The following is a 24,846-nucleotide window of genomic DNA, read 5'->3' as shown; positions in this document are numbered from 1 at the left end:
AAATTCCTAATTAAATTGAAATAATATTCATAATTTCACGAAAAATTTAAATATGTAAATCATCCTACAACACAGATCATGTGACGTTCACAGGCAGCACGATGAAGAGAATAGCAATATGGGTTGTCAATGACATTCCTGGTCGTAGTAGCTACGGTATAATGTAGAAGCTTACGTGCATCGTGTACCATTCTACAGCGACAAACTCTTTGTAAGGAGACAAGTGCAGAAAATATATTATTCTCACTGTGAGTTCTACCCGTGAACTTGGAAGTGCTTGAGAAATAGTTATTTCGTTTATTGCATTAAGCCTGTAATTCTGTGAGGTGCGTGCGTGTGTGTTAGGGAGAGTGTGTGCAAGCAACAATTATAGTCTAAAAAACGACACACCTTGGCGTTAAATAAGGAAAACATTGCTATGTACCTCCTGCAGCAGTTACAGACATTACGGTTCAAGCACAATGCAACAAATATATCAGAACAGGAAAGAGTAATCGCAGATGACATAATTAGATTCCTAGCGGATTAAGACTTGGAATTCGAAATGGAATACAATTTGGATATTCTAGAGGTGGCATATCATGAGATAAACAATCAAGAAGCTAGTGTGGAAGCGGAACGGTATGTGAATTGCTATTGGTCGAATACAGGGAGCAGGAATTCACTTATGCTGGATACCTGAGAATTATTTAATAATGAAGAGGTGCGAAGTACAATAGTTCCACCTGGGAAATCAGTGGAAGTGTGACAAATTCCAAAAGATACCACCGGCATATTTCAACCTTTGAATGTATTTTTTTAGACAATACAAAACATTGGCGTACTATATGTGATTATGCAATAAAGGACGAACATTTCCATTCAAAACTGCATGACAGAGATACTATTGTCACTCTGCATTCCATTGTGTACAATCAATTTCAGTCACCTCGCTTCACAGGAATGATTCAATAAGCATTTTGTAAATCAGTATATATTGATGAGCCGATCGAATGGTTCGAAGTGCCGAAGAAGCACGCTTTCAATATCCCCGGCATTAACTTTTGTGATATTTCTGATGCTTCATTTTTCATTATGTGCTCATGGTACTCTGCAAAATTCTGTCTTGACCATTTTATGAATGCTGAGGACTTTCATTTCTTGCATTGCCGTAATTTTGCCCAGTAAGAATGCTATCTCTGGAGCTATATTCATTGTCACTATGGTTATCTTTTATAACGAATTTTTCCACATTGAAATACATGTAAGTTGTAAACCGTTCCAGATATGGACAAACTAATTAGTGTATGAGATTGGGTGGGAAAAAATCATTGTTGTTTGATACCTCACATGGCCCCCTTTCCATTTAAAAAGTTGACGTCGATCCAATATGGCGGATTTCAAGATGGCGGTCATGATCTGGAATGCCGTAAAAACATCCCTCCTAACTCGATTTACATAGTTGAGGTCATAACTATTGTTCCTCCATGTATTTCGAAAAAAATATCGGTCTTGCAACTATCAAATTGTATTGTACTTGGCTTTCCCACATTCGTGTTTCTATTTCGTTTTCCCATATTTCTAGTGCTCATTAGCAGCTAAATTTTTTGACAATATCTTATATTCAATCCTACTCTAGGACAGTAGTTGTTTCCTTTTGCTAACGCAACGGCGAAGTGGTGAGGTCTACTTGTTAGTGTCAGGAATCAGCTCCCGAACATCCGCGTTGTTTGAAACGCCCTGCATACTTTTAATGAATTGTGCTGTTGATATATGAAAGTAGCAGATACCCTTTACGAGATTGTTCTAAACATGGCTGTGACTTACTTGCAGATAATACGCGGTGGGAAATTAACATAATGGAAAACAGAGATTTCCAATATTGATTAAAATAATTACCAATAGGTTATTAATTTTCTTATGTACGAAAGATTAATGCACATAGTGTTTCCTTTCTGAAATGTGCGTATGACTTCACAATTTCTTACTGTTGGTGGTTAAAATGCTAGTACAAAAATTCCCTCCTTGCATCTTACCGCCATTTTAGGCGAGATAGGATTAGGCAAGATAGGAATTCCCATCTCGCCTAAATAACGAACATTCTTACCTTGGAGACATCAGTGGCTGATAAATCGTTAGGCGAGGTTGGATGACATCATAACGTAAATGTAAACTGTTCCGACATTTTTCTTAATAATAAGTAAATACTTCCCTATTAACACTGGACATAAGCAATTTATCTCTGAATAACACATAAATATTCCTTTTTTGATCATATTAATTTCATTCGGATGTAATTTCCTGTAAACAAAGACTCTAATATTATTCATACTTCATTAAATACTAGCAACTATTTCAGAAATAACAATGACGCTGAAGGAAGCTCTCTTCTTTTTTTTTTCTTTTTGCAATACGGAAATAACTTTGCCTATGTGATTCATTATATCACGGGAGATCAGTGGTTTCACATGTAAATTTGAAGTATCTAAAAGCATGAGTTTTTTTTATATATATTTTTTTTAATTTTCAATCTATTACAACTGTATATTTGGTTGGAAACACACTTAAACCTTGTTGTATCTCAGATTGTACAATCCGCGGCAAAAAAAAAAAAAAAAAAACTGCAACATGAGCATATAAGTTTATTGTGAAATGACGAAGTCTTTTGCTCCAAAACAAGTGTGCACGGGAGGAGGCCGAGGTTTATCCTGGCGTGATTCGTTCCACTTAGACGTTATGTTCATTCCCTGTGCTGTTAGGCGTAGTTTCACAATAAACTTACAACCTCATGTTGCAGGTTTTTTGCCGCGGATTGTACCAAACAATGTCCCCCTGCCGATATTTGCATCATATAAAATTTCGGCGTTTTTGTGTTCATCGGTTTGAAAGTTACAAGATTGAATCAAGATAAGTTTTCATGCTATAGAAGGGAAATAGAAGTGTGTTAGTGAGATGTTCATAAGTAAATTTGTAAATAATGCATGAACACGAAATAATTTTTAACTTTAATTAAGCATATAGTGCAACTATTGGAAGATGCCAAGAGAAAACGTGCCAAGTCTTGCTACTATTACTAATTTAGACACGCACACGGGTAAATGATATGCTTTAAAATTCATTAACTAAAAAAAAAAGAAGAAAAAAAGAAAGAAAAAGGGGGAAAATGAGGACTTGGCTCGCTGATCTCTTGCAAGTAACTACCAGAGGATGTAGGGCATAATACATCAATTCTTAATTGTAATGTTTATTTCAGTCTTTTAAGTTTAGTATCATGGTGAATAGATTCACGTCTTCAATAATTTCTTTATTTTCTCTCTTAACACAGAATTAATTGAACTTTCCACTAACTTGGTTCCTAAAGAATTGCGATACGATAAAGATGCCGCTTCAATCTCTTTATTTTGTTCAAGTAAACTTGCAATAAGCTCCATTTTTTGTATGTACCTCTGTATCTTTTAAAATTTTCATTTACACGAAACCTTTATACACATATGCATTTCTCAGAACTTACAAAATTTTAAGCAGTAGTGTTGTATGGTTAACACAATTACGATTATGATTTATGCCACAAAGGAACATTTAACCGGTGGGGTGGTTCAAGAGTTATTAGGCTTTATTTATTTTTATATGTCTTCCCCATTATCCTTTAAGTTCTACCGTGAAAATAATTAGATGGAACCCAATCCAGACCCAAACATTATCAATGTTGATAATTTGCTCGATATCGGTCAGGTGGTTCAAGGAATTAAGAGTCAGAAACATAGTCACTTCCAATTTTATAATTTAGACTAAATAGCTGGGGCTATGTACCCAGATCCCCGTGTTTGCTAGGCCTACGACCTCACATCTATTAGCCTTTGTATTAAATGCGAATTTCGTACATTTCTCTTAATATTTTCTAAATTTGTCCAGCTGGGGGATTTGCCCCCAAACCCTCGCGTTTGCTCGGCCTACGGTCAATCACTTCTTTAACTCACAATTCTACCGAATTTAAAGTTTATTTTCCTATTTTAACTATCTAAAATATAAAATTTTGTATCCCAAGAAAACGCCCATTTAAATAACATGGGAAAATTTTTAATACCCCTTTAGGCCCCTTATAAACTAAAAATTTTCACTTTTGGATTTTTTTCCTGTAGGTTAGTCCCGGGAGGCTACAATCATGCAAATTTCATCATTCTAATCCTGCGGGAAATGCCTAAATATTTTGGGGTGTAGACGTTGTCCCATATAAATAACATTAGAAAGATTTTTCAGTTTCCCATAAAATCATTCCAAATTTAGAAGTTTTTATGTTTAATGATTTACTAGGGTAACGCTAACGAAAACGTACAAGCATGCTGAATTTCAAGTTTTTATTCTAATTCTAAGTACCTAAAATTTGAGATTATATGTCCAAATAAGGTCCATTTAAATAACATGGAGATTTCTTCATCATCCCCCCTTTAGACCCTCAACGAATTAAAAGAAAATAAATTCACTTTTGGCAAATTTCCTTTGGGTTTGTCCCGGAAATCTGCAATCATGTCAAATTTAAACGTTGTTGCCCTACAGAAAGTGCCCGATAGTTTGGGAGTGTAAAAGGTGTCCCATATAAATAGCATGGGGAAGATTTTTCAGTTCCCCATAAAACCACCTTAAATTTGATTTTTTTTTTTAATGTTTAATGATTTCATTAGACAACTCTAATAAAAACCTACAAGCATATCGACATTTAAGTTTATTTCCAATTGTAAGTATCTAAAACATGAGATTAAAAGTCCAAGAAAGGTCCTTTTAAATAAAATGGATATTTTTTTCATCCCTGCTTTAGACAACCCAAAAACTTTTTTGACAACTTTTCTGTGAGTTACTCCCAGAAAGCTACAATCATGCCAAATTTCAAGTTTCCACGTCAACCGAAAGTACCTCTTTATATTATGACAGTTCATGTAGTTTTATATGTAGCTAGGATATAATAGATCGGAAGAGATTATTTGATGTATTAAAAATTCCGTTTTCAAAAGTTCGGAAGAGAGGAAGATACAACTGTTTGTTAGATTAAAAATAATGTTTGTAATAATGATTTGTTCATTCAGTTTACCGGTATATATTTGAAAATAAATATGTTAGATTATTTTACAATAGCCAGGCTTTATTCAGAGACGTTAGAGAGAATTTGTCCTCTCCTAAAGTTTGAGAACTCATTTTTCTGAAGATACACTTGATAAATGGCACCCCCTCCCTCTCCAAAGCTTTATTTTTTTTCCGAAATCAAAAACACTGGACACAACACTGTAATAGCTAACATATGCAGCTTCGAAGCATATGGTTCTCAGTACGAATGTAAAGTGCCGAACAAAATTGCTGTACCAGTTAATGGCGACTGCTTTGAAACCAAATGTAAAGTATGAGAATTAAATCGGTCTTATCTGTAGTTTAGTGTGGATAAGAAAACAAAATTGTGTACCAAAATTTAAGAACAACTGAAGTTATTAACATAAACTATTCCAAAGATTATTGAATTATATTATCATAAAAGACATCCGAAAGAAGTTTTGAAACAAAGACAAATAGCGTATATATTTTTAAGTAGAGGCAAAAGAACTAACTTAGACACACTAAAGACACATTTAGCACATAGTGATTGTGGTTCAGTGCTCAAGGATCTCGACCTTTAAGCTGGAAGTCTGGAACCACGGTGGAAATATATTTCTCTTAGTTTAGAATTTTGGTGGAGATTGATCGGCGACGACACACGTTTTAATATTTTAAGATATTTGAATATTTGCATGTGTCAATATTTGAATGATCAAATCGTCAGTAATAATAATAATAATAATAATAATAATAATAATAATAATAATAATAATAATAATAATAATAATAATAATAATAATAATAATAATACCGTAACATGAAAAATAGTTCATCATCACTCAGGTCATAATATTACGCGCAAAAACGTGACATTTGGCAAGAATATTGCAACTTTGTTTAGTGTTGAACACGAGAAGAGGAATTTTTCGTGCCGTTTCTAAAGCAAAACAAAATCGAGACGAAAATCCACATTTTAAATCCAGACGGAACAATGCTATCGCTCGCTTATCCTCTCGCTTTGGAGATGAAAATCAAGGCAAGACGAAAAATAGATTAAAATAATTTCTTCTTATCTCGATTCTTGAAATAGTGTGTGTCGATTCTGTAATTATTACCAATTGCTCTGTAGATTGAATCTTATATGATATTTTGTTACTTTGTATTTCGGAGCTCATCGAATTACGGTCTGTGTAGTTATTTTTGTAGTAAAACTTCTCTTTCATATCCTAAAAGTTAGTTCATGTTATGCTTTATTTTTCAATGATATTCTGCTATTTTTATTACAATTACATTTCCTTAAAACATACAGTGGAATATTTTCTACATGAAACTTTAGTGGAATGCTTTCGTTTAGTATTTGAGTAGTTGCAGGGTGGTACGCAGAAATTGATACTGAAGGTTGGGACTCCCTTCCTGAAATCTAGGCTTTTCTGTAAATTTTGCCTACTTTTATGGAAACTTTTAAAGCAAGTTTTAAACGTTTAATAGCATTATTATTATTATTATTATTATTATTATTATTATTATTATTATTATTATTATTATTACTGAAGTTTTTTGAATTGAACCTTTTAATTGGCCCGCAGTCTAATTTGTCTTTATGGTTGAATCATGTCTTCCTGATCATAATTTCGTAATTTTTATTTTATTTTATTTATTTTATTTTATTTTATTTTATTTTATTTTATTTTATTTTATTTTATTTTATTTTATTTATTGTTGTACTTTGATTACAAAGTGCAGGATGTTTATTCCAAAGCAACATTGCTATGAAATAGGTCTTATATTCTTTTACTGAGCAGCGACTGAGCAGCATGCTACTGATTAGTCTATTATGGTCATCAAATATCATAATAATATGCTCAGCAATTAGCAGCAGTTTCGTTGAAATATCTTCCTACAGAACAAGAAACCAGAAATTGAAAAAAAGTAGAAAAAAAAGACTCACGGAACGTAGGAGATAAAGCTTCTACAATACTAAATTTGACTGCCCCCTGTTGACGAAGATTAGAAATATCTGAACAAGCGACCCGCAAATCATGTATATGAATATTGTATGAAAGCAGTAATGCCAATTAAATGATCACTGAAGTTATAATTCGCGTGTATGACGCAGTATAATGCGATGTTACTTGAAAGCAACAGCGCCAAATAAAGGGTTAATGGTTCACCCTCTTCCAGAAACTTTAAGCGCTTTCTTTATGGTTGTTTCAGTGGTGTAACGTTGTCTGAAACAAACCCAGCTCCCTCAAAACAGGCTTTGTACGGGACAAATGCCATGTACGTGGGTTTTATTGGTGTCTTCTGTTTCCTCCTACCTTCTTGATTCCACCATTTCATTCATTCTCATCATCACCTTCTCTTTAAGCCTACCCGTTAGAGCAAGGCTTTGGTAGGGAGTCTCGTAGTGAAGTCTTTTAACTGATAAATCAAGCATGTTTTTAATACAGCCTTACACATAATTAACACACCAGAATTATCTACACGAATGTGGGTGTTCAGGAATATTTCAACATTACTCTATACGGATAATATTGACCAAAGAATGTGAAATCAAATTTGTGATTACAAACTTTTCAATTGCATTATTTTATATACAATTGCATCATTCTTTTTCGAGCTGCTCCGCGTACCAGATTCTCTTATTTACAAAACAGAAAGGCAATTGTATGGTTAATCAATAATTTGTTAATACCACGATCTATAATTAGCTGTGCATGACTTTTAATGATGTAAGCTAAGCGCATAGAAGCACTTGCTGGAACAAGGCTAATTTGTAACGAACATTTGTTCATTTGTTACAGAGCATACAAACTAAGAGACTCATCCCCTTTAAAGATAAAGTTGAGAACTAGCATGCCTTGGAAAAAGTTTATCACACATCGTAGTTCGCTGAAACCACTCTTCTGACAACTTGAAGTGTTGGTTTTGTTACTTTGTTCAGAATCTGGTGCGGCATGTCAGAGGTTACTTGCGCTATTGATCCGTTGTTCAAGCATGGTGGTTTCCGAATTTATTCAGATCGATCAATGGACGCCTTTCTCCAAATAAATATATAGGTTATATGTAATAGCATCTTTAATTGATATTTCATCCATTAAACATGCATATAACATACGAATGTGCATGGAGAAGCAGGATTTTATATCTCCAATACCTTTTTTTTGTTATCTGGGAAGTTCAAAAGCATTACAGCAAAAAGAACTCGCTTAAAATGCTGCTCTTCGCAAGTACCTTATTCCCTTGCTTTGAAAGTAATCGTTACACGTAGAGATGCGACTGCCCGCGAGGTGCTGCCATCTGGAAGCAAGGGGAACATTTTCCAGTTCCACAATGTTAGGGCTCTCACGCTCCGGCAGCAGTATACGACATGCATTATTTCCCCTTCTAGATCGCGCGCGCGAGAGGTGGAAGGGCAGGATTCAAAGTATTTTACATTGTTCTGAGATTATGTATGCAACACTTTTAAATTATGCATTTATTATAACTACTGAAACTGAGTTAGTGGAATTTTTGTTATTAAGTTCATGCATATATATCACTAAGTTTCAGAATTATTTTATATTGAGTTGTTTAGGTGCTTTTGACACATTGCAATACAGAATGAAAAGTTTAAAATAAAGTTATTAACCAGTAAACTATAAATAAACTATAAACAAGTAAAGTGGACAATTTGAGTATATTGCGCATGATTGGGGCAATGCTTTGCAAGTTTAAAGTAAGTGCTCATCAAGGAACAGTGGCGGCTGCAGATACATAAGAGGGAAGTCGCATGGTAAATCCAAATGCTATTCCTTCATGCTAATGGATAAACAAAATATAAAAGTACGGCTACAGTACTAAACCTTTTCACGCCATTCCCTTAAATTAAGTTATGTTGTGCTCCAGTTATTAATGAAAGATGTTCTTCTTAAATGCAGAAAAAAAAATATAAGGCATTTTCAGAAAACTTAACCGAAAGGAAACTCATCCTCAAAAGTAAACTATTTATCGTAGAGCTTTTTCCATAAGAAATAACTTATGCCATATTTTAGGATTATTAATGTAATACTTGTTATAAAATAATAGGAAAATCGCATGAGTGGTGTATCGCAAAATTGAAAAAAAAAAAAAAAAACACCAAGAGTAAACTACTCCTTGCGCATATTCTCACAGAAGTGATATAGGCTATACAACATTATAAAACTAATAATGAAACATTATCTCTGAACTATCAAAATCGCATGTCTTCTTTTTTTCTTTGTTTTTCTCTTTTTTAAAGTTCCAAGATTACTATCCCTTGTAGATGCTTTCAGCACAAATTACTTCTGTCATATTGTCAAGATATTAACAGAATATTTATTTATGAAATACAAACAAAATCGCTTGAGTTGTTTTATTTATTTTCTTTTTCTTCCTTTCTTTATTTTCTTTTTTTTTACAAAATCGTCTTAAAATACTTCCCCCATGAACCCCCATGAAAATACCTCTCATGTATTTTTTTCACGACAAATGAGATTATGTCATATTATCAGGCTATTACTGAAATATTTATTTACATAATATGAACAAAATTGCCACAGATTTTTTTTTATTTTTTTTAAGAAAATTGTCTGCAAGAGAATTCACCCTTAAGAATAAATTATCCCTTCACGAGTTTTTTTTTTTTTTTTTTTTTTAAAGAAAAGTGGCTTATATCACATGATGGAGTTGTTTTTGAAAATTAATTTATGAAGTCTAAACAAAATCGTTAGAACCGTTTTGAGGATATGGGAATTCGTTTTACTTTTACTCTTAAGTAAACTATCCTTATTTTTAACGGTAGGAAGAAATTCCCACATTTCCCCTGTAGGATAAATCTTTAAGTTTAAAATTTGATTGAAATATGTTTAACGGTATAGCGTGTAGGTGAGTGCTCATCAGGACGAACGGACGAGTAGAATAACAAACGGACAGATGTAAAATCACACATATCTAAGGGCCGCGAAACAAGTAAAACCTCTGAAATGTCAATTCCATTTCTTTTCACAATCACCATGCATTCTTCTCTCTTTTCGTAGTTCGAAAGAACACACACACACACATACATATGGGTGTGTATAGTGTACAAGTTCAAACTGCGGTCAAACATCGCTGCAGCGGGGCGAAAGAAATGCCAAGCCCTTGGTGAGGGTGTCGTGACTACGCGGACAGTGCAGCGGTGGCGTAACAAATTTAATGAATGGTGACGAAATACTCGAAGACGCACCACGTTGCGGAAGACCAGCACATGCACAAACTGAAGATCTTCAGTCAGCAATTGAGGCGAACAGTGGCCAGAGATGTGAGGAACTGGAACTATAATTCAGTGTGAGTGGAGAAACTATTTGGCAGCACCTCCAACAACTTGGGAAGCACGGTCGATGGTTTCCACATGATTTGACTCCAGGTCAGAAGGCAACGCAAGTAGACACATGTGTTTCTTTGCTGTCTCGTCTGAGGAAGGAGCTACTTCTAGTCAGGGTGCTGACATTTGATGAGAACTAGGTTCTGTACGAAGCTCCACGGCGCCGTTATCATTGATTAGCATCCCATGAACCAATTCCCACACAGCCGAAAGCAGCACTGCACCAGAAGAAGGTCATCCTGTATGTTTGATGGACTACTAGATGCATACTGCATCGGGAACTGCTACCAGCTTGTCAGAGCATCAATGCAACTATGTACTGTCAACAGTTTAGCCGAGTAGAAGAAAACAACTTCAAACTCTGGAGCCAGAACTTGTGAATCGCAAAGGGGTCCTCCTGGTACAGGGACAACGCTAAGCCCCACGTAGCTAGGATGACCCAGAACACCAGTCCACGCCTTAGATGTGAAACACTATTGCATCCACCATACTCTACGGACATTTCACCGTCCGCTTATTACCTGTCCATTCCATGGATTTCAATTGATGAAACATGTGATATTCTAGACCGTCACCTTAGAGGACGCCAGTTCAAATCCCTAGTATAGGTGCAAAATGCACTTGATACCTTTCTCGCTTCACAGCATATCAAGTTCTACCGTGATATAATCCATGGCACTCCAGAACGTTTCTCAGGTCGTCGAAGCTGAGGGGGATTATTTTTGACCTTCCAGGTACATTTTAGGTGACATTTCGATGTTCGAAGGTGGTGAATGAAAAAGCGACATAACTTTTTTGGTCATGTTTATAATATATTTACCATCACACAATCGTAAATCCAGAATATGGTTTATATATAAAATTGTTGATTTTGACATATATCTTGTTATTCAGATTATGCCACTTATAACTGTGGAATGTCATTGAGTATTACTAAATCCGTCTTTTGGACGACAGGTGCAACAACATTATATAGCGAGAAACGAGTTTTTGTTTGGATTATGTGTTCTAAGAATAGGTTCAATTTCCATCCTTAAGTCTTTGTTGAAACCAAAGAGAATATATAGTGTTTTACTCGTTACGACCACAAAAATAGTCAGATTTTGTAATATATATATATATTGGAGAACTACTGACGCAGTCAAATGCACTTGTTTGTTCCCACCCTCCAAAGTTCAAATTACAACATGAGTAGTGGAACGGTCTAGAATATCACGTTTCCTCAATTGAAATCCATATATTTTTTTTTTTGCAACCGAAACTTGTACGGATATTTTCAATAGTTCTGTTGAACGCGTTATCAACGATGGTTTTTGTTTCGTGTATTTCACGAGGAAATTCCCAAGGGAAAAATTTTCTAAACTCCATAAATGAACGTCTGCGTTAATGGAGCTTCATATTCTAAAACTACAATAGCTGTATTGGTTTGGAATGTAGCAGTTATACACATTACGTTACTAATCTTACGTGTTCTTATTTATGAGATAATTCAGATTTGAACTTTCTATAAAGTATTTATACTTACAATATTAAGATGGATCTCGCAGAGATAGGAATACAAAGTAGAAACTGGATGCAATTCGCTAAGGATAGAAGTCAGTGGAGAGCTTTTGTGAACGCGGCACTGAACCTCCGGGTTCCATAGGCCATAGAGTTAGTTAGTTAGTTATTTCTACTTATAATATCGATTCAAACGTTATCAAAACCAGTGGCGTATTTATGATCTTGTTTTGGTTGGGGGGTTGAGAACAAGTAACAAGCATTTGTGTTGTACGTATAATGCGAAAAAAAAATAATAATGAAATTATTTTGTGGTGGGACTTGAGCCAGATAGCTCCTAAATAGGTCACTGATCAAAATATATTTGTTATAATTATTACTGCATAAGTGTAAATTGTCCTTCATAGTATTATTAAATAGGTATGTTCATTGCATTGTTCAAAAAAAAAAAAAAATCCTGTTGATGGATCAGACTTTTCAGTGCTGTATCTCAGTTACATGAGTTACGTTATCCGCCTACATATATAAGTTCCTCGTTTCTGAGTTAACATGTTTTATCGGTAAATTTAAAAGAAAGAAAGAAAAAAAGGCGCAACCCATTCTTAAGCCACATTGTCACGTTATAAGAACTTGTAGCTTTCATAAAAAAGAAAAAAAAAACTTGAAACCCTACCATATTTCACCATGTACACATAGTCTTGAAAGGGTCATAAAACATTTTTTTTTTCATCTTGCAAGGAGTTGAACGATGAGCAACTTTGTGGGACGTGTTGCTTGCTACCTGCTATCGCCCTCCCACTGACATAAAAGGAAAACCAGTTTCGCCGCTTCCGGAACAACGGATTCTTTTGGACAGGGTGGGGAAGTCCGCCAAAATACATGTTTTTAATGAGTAAATTCACTGTTTGTCCACTAGAGTTCAGTGCTGCATGTGTGGAGAAACCTTTCTTGCTTTCAAGAAGTTGTAACATGTAAAGAGTAAACAGAAGGATCGGGTTGCATTTTTTTTTTAATGATATCTACAAGATTCATTTAACGTGGTAATGTGACTTTAGGGTTGCCACGTTAGAAGAACTTGTAGCTGTCATAAAAAAACAATCTTGAAACCCTACCATATTTCACCATGTACCCATAGTCTTGAAAGGGTTATAAAACATTTTTCCATCTTCCATGGAATTGAACAGTGTGCAACATTCTGGGACGTTTTGATTGCTACTTGCTATTGCCCTCCCGCTGACATAAAGGGAAAATAAAACAGTTTTCCTGCTTCCGAAACAACGGATTCTTTAGGACAGGGAGAGGAAGTGCGTCAAAATAAACGTTTTTAATAAGTAGATTCACTGTTTGTCCACTAGAGTGCAGTGCTGCATGTGTGGAGAAACCTTTCTTGTTTTCAAGAAGTTGTATCATGTAAAGAGTAAACAGAAAGATCGGGTTGCAAGTTTTTTTTTTTTTTAAATGATATCTACAAGACTCATTTAACGTGACAACGTGGTCTTATTCTGCACCTCTCTTTAATTAAATTATATGGTAACCGTGAACTGTGAAGATCTGTTTTCGACGCAAGTGGCTTATTAATAAGCCAGGAACTAACTGTTTGCCTATCTTTCTTTCCCTCTTAAAAAAAATAATAATAAATTCGCTTATTACGTTCTGTCTTGTCATTTATATATTAAAATTTTTGCCATTTTCAAAATGTACAGTGAATATTTTAAATATATATCTTAAACATTCTATACAAAAAAAAAAAAAAAAAAAAATCGCTACTGCAAAGTTTCGTTCCGCGAGACTTTAGATGAATAAGTTTGATCCCACGAAGTTCTGGTCAGGCTAGATTTCATCGGTAAAGATTTTGACTATGCGAGATTTTGGTCAACGAGGTTTTCGCCAGGCGAGATTTTGGTAGCGATGTTTCACCCGCAAATCATCAACAGATGAAGTATTAAATCTGTTATTATGGATGGTCAACTACAAAATAGAAGTACGCATGAATGTAGATATATGGACAAATATAGCTTTCTGTGGATACTTTTTTATTGATTCCTTGCGATTTCTCCTCGTTGCAATTTACGACAAGGCCATTAATGTTCATGTATCTGCCAAATTTGATTGATATAACGTAAGGTGTAACGTTAAGTTGGTCAGGAAACTGAGTCAAAATATTATATAACACACACACACACACACACACACACATATATATATATATATATATATATATATATATATATATATATACAGAAGTGGATCCAAGACTGAGAGTCCACTAGATAAAATGGACTAAAATCCTGATTTACACTGAATAAAACGGCAAACTATGGTTTAGCCCCTCCCCTGATCGAATCTTCGATCCGCCACTATGTATACACACACACACACAAACACACACATATATATACCTAGGTATATATGTACAGGGTGGGATCCATGATTTTTTGAGGAGGTGTATCAATAACTACCAGTACATTTGAATTGAACTTGAATTTTTAAAATGCCTTTTGGCATCTGTGGTGTGAACTAGGAAATGCTCTCGAAAAACTAAATATATGTTCTCGGTGAATCGTTTTCTTTCAACTTTTAGAAAATTGACTTAAACTGTCGATTTTGCAAAACTTCCCTTTAAGCCCAAACGGAAACATGGCAGCAGAAATTTTCGGAAGTGTTGCTATTTTCACTGCTAGCTTCTCACTTTAGGTATTGCATATTAAAAACGAAGGGGATGCAAGTGCACCTTGCACCTTTGCATCTCCTGTATAGTAGCACATAGTACAGTTTCACTGGGTTTAAATAAATAATTTAAATGCACACTGATATTGCTCATTTTCGTTCATTTTAGTGTGTCATCCCTCCTCATTCCCCAAGTGTCACGGCTGAAAATGGATTTAAACAGAATCAGAAGTGTCTCTGTTCATCTCGGAGACCTCAAGAACTATAGATTAAACACTAATATCAGTCATTTTGACCATATATATTTCCCCCACCTCCATGTTGCGGGCCATGGCATCGGAAGTGTCAGCGTTCATCTCAGCGACCCCCCAAAATGTGGATTAAACACTAATATCGGCCATTTTCGATGATTTTTAAATATCTCTTCCTCCCCATCCTCCAAGTTGCGGGTTTGAATTTGGATTTAAACGGCATCAAAAGTATCAGTGTTCATCTAAGTGACCCAGAAAACTATAAATTCGACACTTATATATATATTTCTCCCCCTTTCCCAAGTGGCGGGGTTGATTTTGGATTTAAACCGAATCGGAATTATTACTGTTCATCTGAATGATCCCGAACTACGGATTAGACATTAATATTGGTCATTTTCGAACACTATTATATTTGTCTCCCACTGCCCCTCCCCCGTGCTGCGGCACACGGCATCAGAATTTTCACTGTTAATATCAGCTACTCCTAAAACTATGGATTTGACACTAATATTAGTCATTTTCGATAATTTTTAAATGTTTATCCCCCTCCCCTATGATGTACCCACCCTTCCCCAAATATTAGGGCTGTACTTGGATTGCAACAGCATAAGAAGTTTCACTGTTTCTCTCATCGACCCCGACCATTTTTAAATTTCTCTCCCCCTCCACCTCCCCTACGTTGGATCGTCAAAGTGAATAGCCTAAAGTAATCGCTGCCCCTAAACTCATACATGTTGGAAATTTGATTGAGATCAGTCGGATAGTTCAAGAGTTATTAAGTTACAAAAAATAGTCATTTTCGGTCTTATGTAAATTGATTTTAATATATCTCGCCCTCCTCCAACCCCATGATGGTCCGTCAAAATTTAAATCACGAAAACGATCCCTAGCATGAACCTCATCTATGTTGAAAATTTGATCAAGATCGACCGAGTGGTTCAGGAGTTATTAAGTTTTAATTATTTTTGATTTCTCCTCCGCCTCCCCCAAACGCTCAGTTCTATCATCAAAGTGAATCATCCAAAACCAGCCCAGCTTTGAACCACTTCCATGTTACAAATTTGATCGAGATCGGTCGGGCGGTTCAGGAGATTTAGACTCACAAACATAGTGATTTTCAATTTTTTATATATAGACTAGCCTTTGGCTATCTGAGGGCTCCGCCCCCAGACCCCGCGTTTGCTCGGCCTACGGCCTCGCATCTCTTAGGAATCAGACTTTCCATCAAGAGTGAATTTTATGCATTGGCTCATTAATTACATTTCCTGAATTTTGCACAGCTGGGGGCTCTGCCCCCTGAACCGCACGATTACTCGGCCTACGGCCTCGCACCTCGTAAATCCACAATTCTACCAATTTCAAGTATTTTTCCTATTTCAACTATCTAAAAGATAAGATTTTGCATCCCAAGAAAACGCCCTTTTAAATCATATTTGAATTTATTCATCCCCCCTTTAGAACCCATAAAAAGGAAAAATATTCACTTTTGGTAATTTTCCTGTAGATTAGTCCCGGAAGGCTACAATCATGCCAAATTTCATCATTATATTCCTGCCGGAAGTGCCTAAACATTTTAGGGTGTAGAAGATGTCCCATATAAATAACATGGTAAAGATTTTTCCGTTCCTCATAAAACCACTTTAAAGTTGGAAATTTTTACTTTTAGCGATTTAAACGCTAACGAAAAAGTATAAGCATACAGAATTTTTTTTTTTGTTGGAATTCCAAGTATCTAAAATATGAGATTAAAGGTAAAAAAAAAAAGGTACATTTAAATAGCATGGGGAATTTCTTCATCTCCCCTTTAGACGTCCTAAAAATAAAAGTATTCACTGTTGGCAATTTTTCTGTCGGTTAGTCCCAATAAGCTACAATCAATTCAAATTTAATCATTGTAGCCCTACAGTAACTGCCAAATAATTTTGGTGTGTAAAAAGTAAAAAGTAAGTGGTGTGTAAAATTTTGGTGTGGCATCCCATATAAATAACAAGGAAAAGATTTTTCAGTTCCCCATAAAAAAAAAATAAAAAAAATCTACAATTAGATTTTTTTTTTATTTTCACTTATTTATTTAGTTAACGCTAACGAAAACGTACAAGCATACCGAATTTCAAGTTTTTATTTCAATTCCAAGTATCTAAAACATGAGATTATAGGTATAAAAAAAATCAATTTAAATAACATGGGGAAATTCTTCATCTCTCCTTAAGACCACCTAAAAATTAGAAATATTTACTTTTGACAATTTTCCTGTCGATTAGTTTCGGAAAGCTACAATCACGCCAAATTGCAATTTTCCACGTCAACCGAAAGTACCCCTTTAATTTATGTCAGCTCATGTAGTTACAGTCATGAAGTCCATACTACGTCAGGCGCAGTGGAACAGCAGTGTCCAGTGGCTGCAGCAGACGGAGGTAGTGTAAAATGGGAGACCTCTCAGATTGTCAATGAGGGCAAATTGTTGGTGCGCGGTTATGTGGAGTGAGTGTGATGGCAGTGGCTACTGTGTTAGGTGTGTCGCGTGGGACAGTGTCGAAGGTGATGACGGCCTACACAACACACGGGAAAACCACATCGGGGAAGCGGAACAGTGGGCGGAAGAAAATCATGAGTGACAGGTCACGCCGGGTATTAAAGCGCATTGTCACGCAGAACCGTCGTGCCACTGCGGAACAAGTGACGGGGGAACTCAATCAGCACCTCCCCCACCCTGTTTCGACAATCACAGTCCGCCGCGAATTGCATGACATGAACTTACGGGGTCGTGTTGGACGGGCCAAACCGCTCATCAGGGACCATAACGCTTTCACACGCCGCAAATGGTGAAGCGACCATGCAACTTGGACCGTTGAGGACTGGAAACGTGTGATATGGTCGGACGAGTCATCCTTCACCATATTCCCAACCACGGGCCGTGTTTATGTGTGGAGAACGCCCAAAGAAGCTTATGATCTGCAGTGTCTCCGCCCAACTGTGAAACATGGCGGCGGCTCGGCGATGCTGTGGGCCGCCATATCATGGTTTTCATTGGATCATGTGGTCACACTTAGCAGACGAATCACTGTCAACGATTATGTTGCAATTTTAGGAGACCACTTGCATCCTATGGTCCGGATGTTGTTCCCGGACAATGACGTCATCTTCCAGGATGATAATGAACCCATTCACAAAGCTGGCGTTGTTGTAGTGTGGTTTGAGGAACATCGGGATGAAGTTCAACACCTTCCCTGGCCCGCCCAATCCCCAGATCTCAACATAATTGAACATCTGTGGTCCGTCTTGGAAACACGGACTCCGGCGACGATTTCCACCTCCATCCTATCTCACAGAACTGGCCGATGCCCTGCACGAGGAATGGTGTAAAATTCCACTTGCTACCATTCACGACCTCTATGCCTCCATCCCACGTCGCACAGTGGGGCGAAAACGCAAAAAGCTGGCCAAAATATGATAACTATATTCAGATTGAATGAAATTTAGTATTATGGAGTTATTGAGGTTGCTGATTACGATTCCGCAACTAACGTTGAAAAAAAATGGCGGATCCAAAATGGCGGAATAAAATTTTCAAAAGTCGAAAACATCGTAGAAATGTTCTCAAAAGTGGCGATAAAGGGGCTATTGAGGTTGCTCGTTACGATTCTGCAACTAAAGTTGAAAAAAAAAAAAACAAAATGGCGGATCCAAAATGGCGGAATAACGGGAGAATGTCAACATACTTCGTAATTTTCAAAATGTATGTTTAACAACATTCACTTTTTTCACATATTTTGATGAACAATTACTTGTTACTTACGTTCTTATTTATTAGAAATGTATTATTACTTAAATGACACAAATTATTGGTATTAGATTCGGTTATGGTAACTGCAACGGCTTGTCATTGTAACATTAATGAGCAATAATTAACATCAACACGCTTCGTAATTGGCACGTTTTGGCAGCTACTTTTTTGTCGACAGCATTAATTAATTTTCAGACTACCATTCTACAAAATATGAACGTGGTGCACGAGGGTGCACATAATGTTTTCAACGCTTTAAGTTAATAAACAATGCGAAAATTTTGCCTGATTTGCGATTCAAATTATAAATTATTACATCATTATTAATTTTTCACTTCACACACTTATTCTACTTACCAGTACGATATAGGAAAACTTTACTGATTTAAAAACTATGAACACGTTCGAAAGTTACAACCGTTTAAACGGACGTTCACAATTCTTCTATTGTTCTCTACGCATTTGATCTGTTGAAGGGTCTACTTAAGAGTGGCTCAGGTAGTCGGAATAAAGTAAAAACCCTATTCTATTTACGGATTTGGGCACTTCTAACATCACTCTAGCCAACCACATAAAAAAAATCCTGTATTACTAACTTTCGTTTTTTTAAATTTTGGCCAGCTTTTTGCGTTTTCGCCCCACTGTGCGTCGCATCAAGGCTGTTCTGAATGCGAAAGGTGGCCCGACACCAAATTAATCTGGTAAGTTGCAATTTCGTTCAGGTGTTTCCATTTTTCTGATCACCATCTGTATATCTATATCTATATCTATCTATCTATCTATCTATCTATCTATCTATCTATCTATCTATCTATCTATCTATCTATATATATATATATATATATATATATATATATATATATATATATATATATATATATATATATCCATATAAGTCCGAGTACTCCTCATTGTCTCTTGAGGCCTTTGAAGTTGCCAACATGCAAAAGGTTTTGCCATTCAGATTTAAGCAAAGCGTTTGCAATGTCCGCCAACCCGCCATACGGAACTTATATTCTGGTTGCTTAACACCGTAGTTTCGGCGTGCAACAATGCTAATCTTATGGTCTCAAAATGGTCCCTAAAATGTTGAATAGAACAATAACGACACGGTTTCCGAGAATTTTAATGGGAACAGGACAATCTACACAAAATTTGGAATCGACCAGTGAAAACGACGCGTTCCTAGCCTTGTGGTTTTCGAGATCTCATTGTCGAAAGATTGGTGACAAATATACAAACTTAGCATTTTAGTATGCAGACTAGCTGGATCTGCGCTCTTTACACAGCACATCATTCGCATATTAGCATAAATCTCCTTCTCATTCCTCACAAAATCTGTGCATGTCCTTTTACAGACACAAGTGAAAGACGTCTTGATAAAAAAAAAAGTCGGCAAGGAGTATCGCAAAGGGGAGATTTTTTTTCGATCTTTTTTTTTTCACCGTTTGCAAAATTTAAACCTACTTCCGGTTGGAGTTTCTAAGTTATGTATGACCAGTGTTTTCTTTTTTCTTGTATGCAGTATGTAATAAGCAAATACGCTATATACATAATTAATTACAATGTCAGTTATATATGGTATTCATTAGGCAAAACACTCCAAAAAGAAAAATTCATCATAAACTAGTGAAATGGTTATCCTTCCTTTTCAGTATTATTTGGCCAGGAAATAAACGCCTGATACATATTCAACCCGTATATACAACAATGTGGTGTTGGAATATATAATGCGTAGGATGTGATGCTTTTTAAAGAAATTTCAACACTTCCAGTGTACCCGTAAAAATGTAATAAAGAAATAATGACCATGTTTTTTTTTTTAAAAAAAAAAAATTCATTAGAACTGGACAATCTATGCAAAATTTGCAATCGTTCAGTGAAAACTTCATCTTTCTAGAGCGTCCAGTTTTCGAGATCTCATTGCCCACAAACATATAAACTTCCACAAACATATAGTTTAAAAGAACTCCAAAGATGGCAGCACAATTCATTTGCATTGATTTTGGAGAAGGCTTAATAAAATACAGAGGCTTTGAACAATATCTTGAAAACATAAACTTTATACATATATAAAGAAAGATGCATTTAAATAATAATTTATTTAAAGTACGCATGCTTTAAAATATTCTCTTTGTTAAACGTGAAGTAAACAAATAACCTTAAGTCAAGGGTTTGAAATCCAAAGTTAGAGGTTGGAGTTCAGGCGTTTTTTATACGCATACTCTCCCAGAGCTTTGCTTTGCTCTGAAGCACCACTTGAACATAGTGACGAGTTTTGTTCTATCCTTTCCCACTATTCTGGTCACTGAAGCTAGATATCTGTGTGTATCGATTGGGAGACTGATCTAGCCCAACTCATCAGATACCTATGCAGGTTGATATCCTCATTGGCCCACCTAGACCACTATACAAACGGGTGGTCTTCTTCAAACCTGCAACCTACCTAAATAGACGCCCCTTTCTATGGCATCTGGACAAGGCCCCGGTCATTCTGGACTACCTCCTGTAGTTGCACAGGGCCCTTCTCTGACGGCGGCAAAGATTGATAAGCGCAAAGCCCGCCAAGAGTCAGAACCGAGCAGTCCAACGGGTCAATCTGTAAAAGCTGCTACTTTTGCTGCTGAACTATATATGACACCTCCAATTAAACGTCAGCATACTTTGAGCGAGCCCTCGTCAGCATCTAGCAAGATGGATGCCGAGATTACTGCCAATGCAACATCATCTAACCCTGTCATTCATTCTTTTCTCTTCAGAAACTACGACGCCAATTATCATGATCTGAAGCAGATCTACTTACGTTTACTTAAGTACGTGCCACGATCGGATGTCAAGCAGCTTATACTCACTAAGAATGGTATTATCATCCGATCCACAGATCCTAATATGGTAACCACACTTAGCAATACTTACTCTTTTGAGATCTTTGGCAAATCGGCAAACCTTCAAAAGCTTACTTCGCAACAAGTGAAGCAGCCTCCACCTCTTCGCGAGCCTCCGGCTTTCTCTGTAGTTATCCGAGGAGTTGATTCTCAATACACTGATGCTGAGATCGCTGAGGAACTCAACATGGAGGGTCATTCAATCATTAAATGCATTCGCTTTAAGAACATATCAGGAAAAAACTACATGGTCCGTGTTCTAACCAATAATCAAGATACCGTTTATGATCTCCTAAGTAATGGTGCGTTCATGTATTTAAAACGGCATCGAGTAAAACCTTCTCGGTCACCACCTCCACTTCCAGTGCACTGTGAGCGCTGTCAATCCTATAACTCGTATCATACCAACGACCACAGGAACCCTTTCAAATGTGGGTGCTGTGCCGGCCCACATTCGACTAAGTCATGCACGAATCTTACTATTCCACCGCAATGCTCAACTTGCCCGGATCAGCTCCTACATACCGTTAAAAATGTAAGGCCAAACCTTCTGCAGAGATACTTAAACCAGAGCTCACTGTTCCTATACGCATCCACAACGCCGATTCTACTACACCACCCCCTACTTCTGCACATCAACCGATTACCATTGACAATTTTTTGGTATTTCTTACTGTCACATTGCAGAACATACATTCCTTCCTTCGTCAACATATTCTTCAACAAGTGCAACTAGCCGCAAAAACCATCCTGCATGTCAATATTACGGGCACATACTCCAACAACTACGCACACTTCCATTCTACTGTACACGAATCTGAAGTATAACTTCCCTCTTCGTCTAATTTTCTTAATCTTCATTATGACAGTTCACTGTTTATTTCTGAACATTTGTTCTCTCCAGAAAAACAAGCCTTTGTTTGAACAACTGCTCCTTGAGGAACACATACATTGCTTTCTGCTCAATGAAACATTCCTCACACTGAAAATCTCCTGTAAAATTACATCATTTTATCATCTTCATCGCCACGGCAATACTGTCCCAGCTCGCCGTGCTAGTGGCGGAATCGCTATTGGCTTTCCCTCATCTATCTCTTATCGGCTACATGCTACCGGAAGCCTAACGTTGCCTGAGCGTCTTATATTTCAAATATTGCTATATCACGGTTGCCACTATCTATATCAGACCCGGCCAAACTATTCCTCTCATTTTTTTTCAGTATATATCAGAAAACTTTCGCAGTTACATTATCATGGCCGATGTTAACTACCACAGCCGTTCGGATCACCAAAAGCTTACTTTTCGCAACAATCTTCAGACACGCACGACAGTTTTCTTTTTCTCATCATATCCCTAAACCGACAACGCCGGCATCCAACACAACTCCTGATATTGTCGTAAGTTCACCCAATCTTCTTTGTAAGCTTACCTTGACTCTGCTTGAGCCTCTGGGGAGTGATCATGTCCCTATCAAACTCACTCTTCAACATCAGAGACATCTTCAACCACCTTCAACTGCTCCTCCCCGTTCAGTAGCTCGTTTCTACAGTGCAAATTTGCCTAAGTACCGGGAATGCCTTTCTAATAGGCTCACGACGACAATTTAATGATGATCCACTCACACACAAATCCATTGTGAAGTGGCATAGAACGTTTATTGAGACGGGGTGCATTTGTGATCAAAGAAAATGACATCCAGGGCGACGTCCAGTCTCCGAGGAAACTGTGGAGCGCGTAAGAGCAGCCTTCGTACAAAGTCCAACATATGTCTACACGTAAAGCTAGCAGAGAGTTGCAGATGCCACAAACAACAGTAAGCAAGATCTTACGCAAGCGTTTGCGGTGTTACCCGTACCGACTGCAGTTGGTTCAGAAGTTATACCCACAAGACAAGGTAAAGCGCCGTCAGTTCTGTGAGACTATGCAAAATTCCATGGAGGACGACGAAAACTTTCTGACGAAGATCTGTGGGGATTTGTGAAGGACAAAGTGTATGCACCTCCACTACCCGCAACTCTGAACGATCTCCTAGAACGTATCAGTGATGCTGTCAATTCCATCACACCGGATATGCTTCGCAACTTGCGGTTGGAGCTAGATTACCGCCCCGATATTTCCCACGTTACAGGTGGCGCGCATATCGAGTGTTTGTGATTTCAATTATTGCTGCAAAAGCTTTTTGAGTTTATGTATCACTGTTCAAATAATACTTTTGATAAAGTGGATACTTTCAAATACCTAGGATCAATATTAACAGAGGAAAATCATATTCACGGAGAAATTAAATGTCGACTAAAAGCAGGGAATTCGTGCTACTATTCGGTACAAAATCTCTTGTCGTCGCGAATTCTGTCGAGGCATTTGAAACTTAAAATATACAACACGATAATCATGCCTGTTGTTATGTATGGTTGCGAAACATTTTCGCTTACTCTGAGGGAAGAACATAGACTGAAAGTATTTGAGAACAAGATCCTGAGACGAATATTCGGACCCAAGAGGAACGGAAATGGGGAATGGCGGAAACTTCATAACGAGGAACTACATAATTTATATGGTTTACCCAACATTGTTAGGGTCGTCAAGTCTAGGAGGCTTAGATGGGCGGGTCATGTAGCTAGAATGGAAGAAAGTAGAGACGCTTTCAAAGTCTTGACTGAAAGACCAATCGGAAAACGACCATTAGGAAGACCTAGGCGCAGATGGGAGGACAATATTAAGATGGATCTCGCAGAGATTGGAATACAGAGTAGAAACTGGATGCAGTTAGCTAAGGATAGAAGTCAGTGGAGAGCTTTTGTGAACGCGGCATTGAACCTCCGGGTTCCATAGGCCATAGAGTTAGTTAGTTAGTTAGTTGTATCACTGTTCAAAGTTTCAACAAAATATTCCTCCGCATATTAAATTTACACTAATTTGAAACGTGGGACTGTTTCTGTGCTCACCCTGTATGTTTAAATTTAAATCAAAATGTAAAAAAAAAAAAAATACTTGAAAGGAAATAATAAATTAACTCGCATCATTTCTGATAACTAAAACATCCCTTCTTGATTTTTCTTTAAAGTACCCATCGGTAAATTTTGCAAAGCCAAACTAGAAAATATGTAAAACATCAATTTAGCTTTAATAATCAAGACAGCATTTTAAAACATCTTTTTACCTAGAAATAGAGAATTTCGACTTTATCGTGTTGATATATCCAATTCCTTGGTGGGTTAGTCTAGCCCGCCTCCGCCTTTAAGCGATATAAACTAATGTTGTGTGCTACTAGATAAAGTACTATATGTTACGTTGTGAGAAAATAAAGTAATGCTATAGTTTATATTAATACA

This window comes from Thermobia domestica, chromosome 6 (genome assembly GCF_964235325.1).
Source record: "Thermobia domestica chromosome 6, izTheDome1.hap1.1, whole genome shotgun sequence".
NCBI classification, from domain to species: domain Eukaryota; kingdom Metazoa; phylum Arthropoda; class Insecta; order Zygentoma; family Lepismatidae; genus Thermobia; species Thermobia domestica.
The sequence above is the reverse complement of the archived record's forward strand: the minus strand, read 5'-3'. Positions refer to the sequence as shown.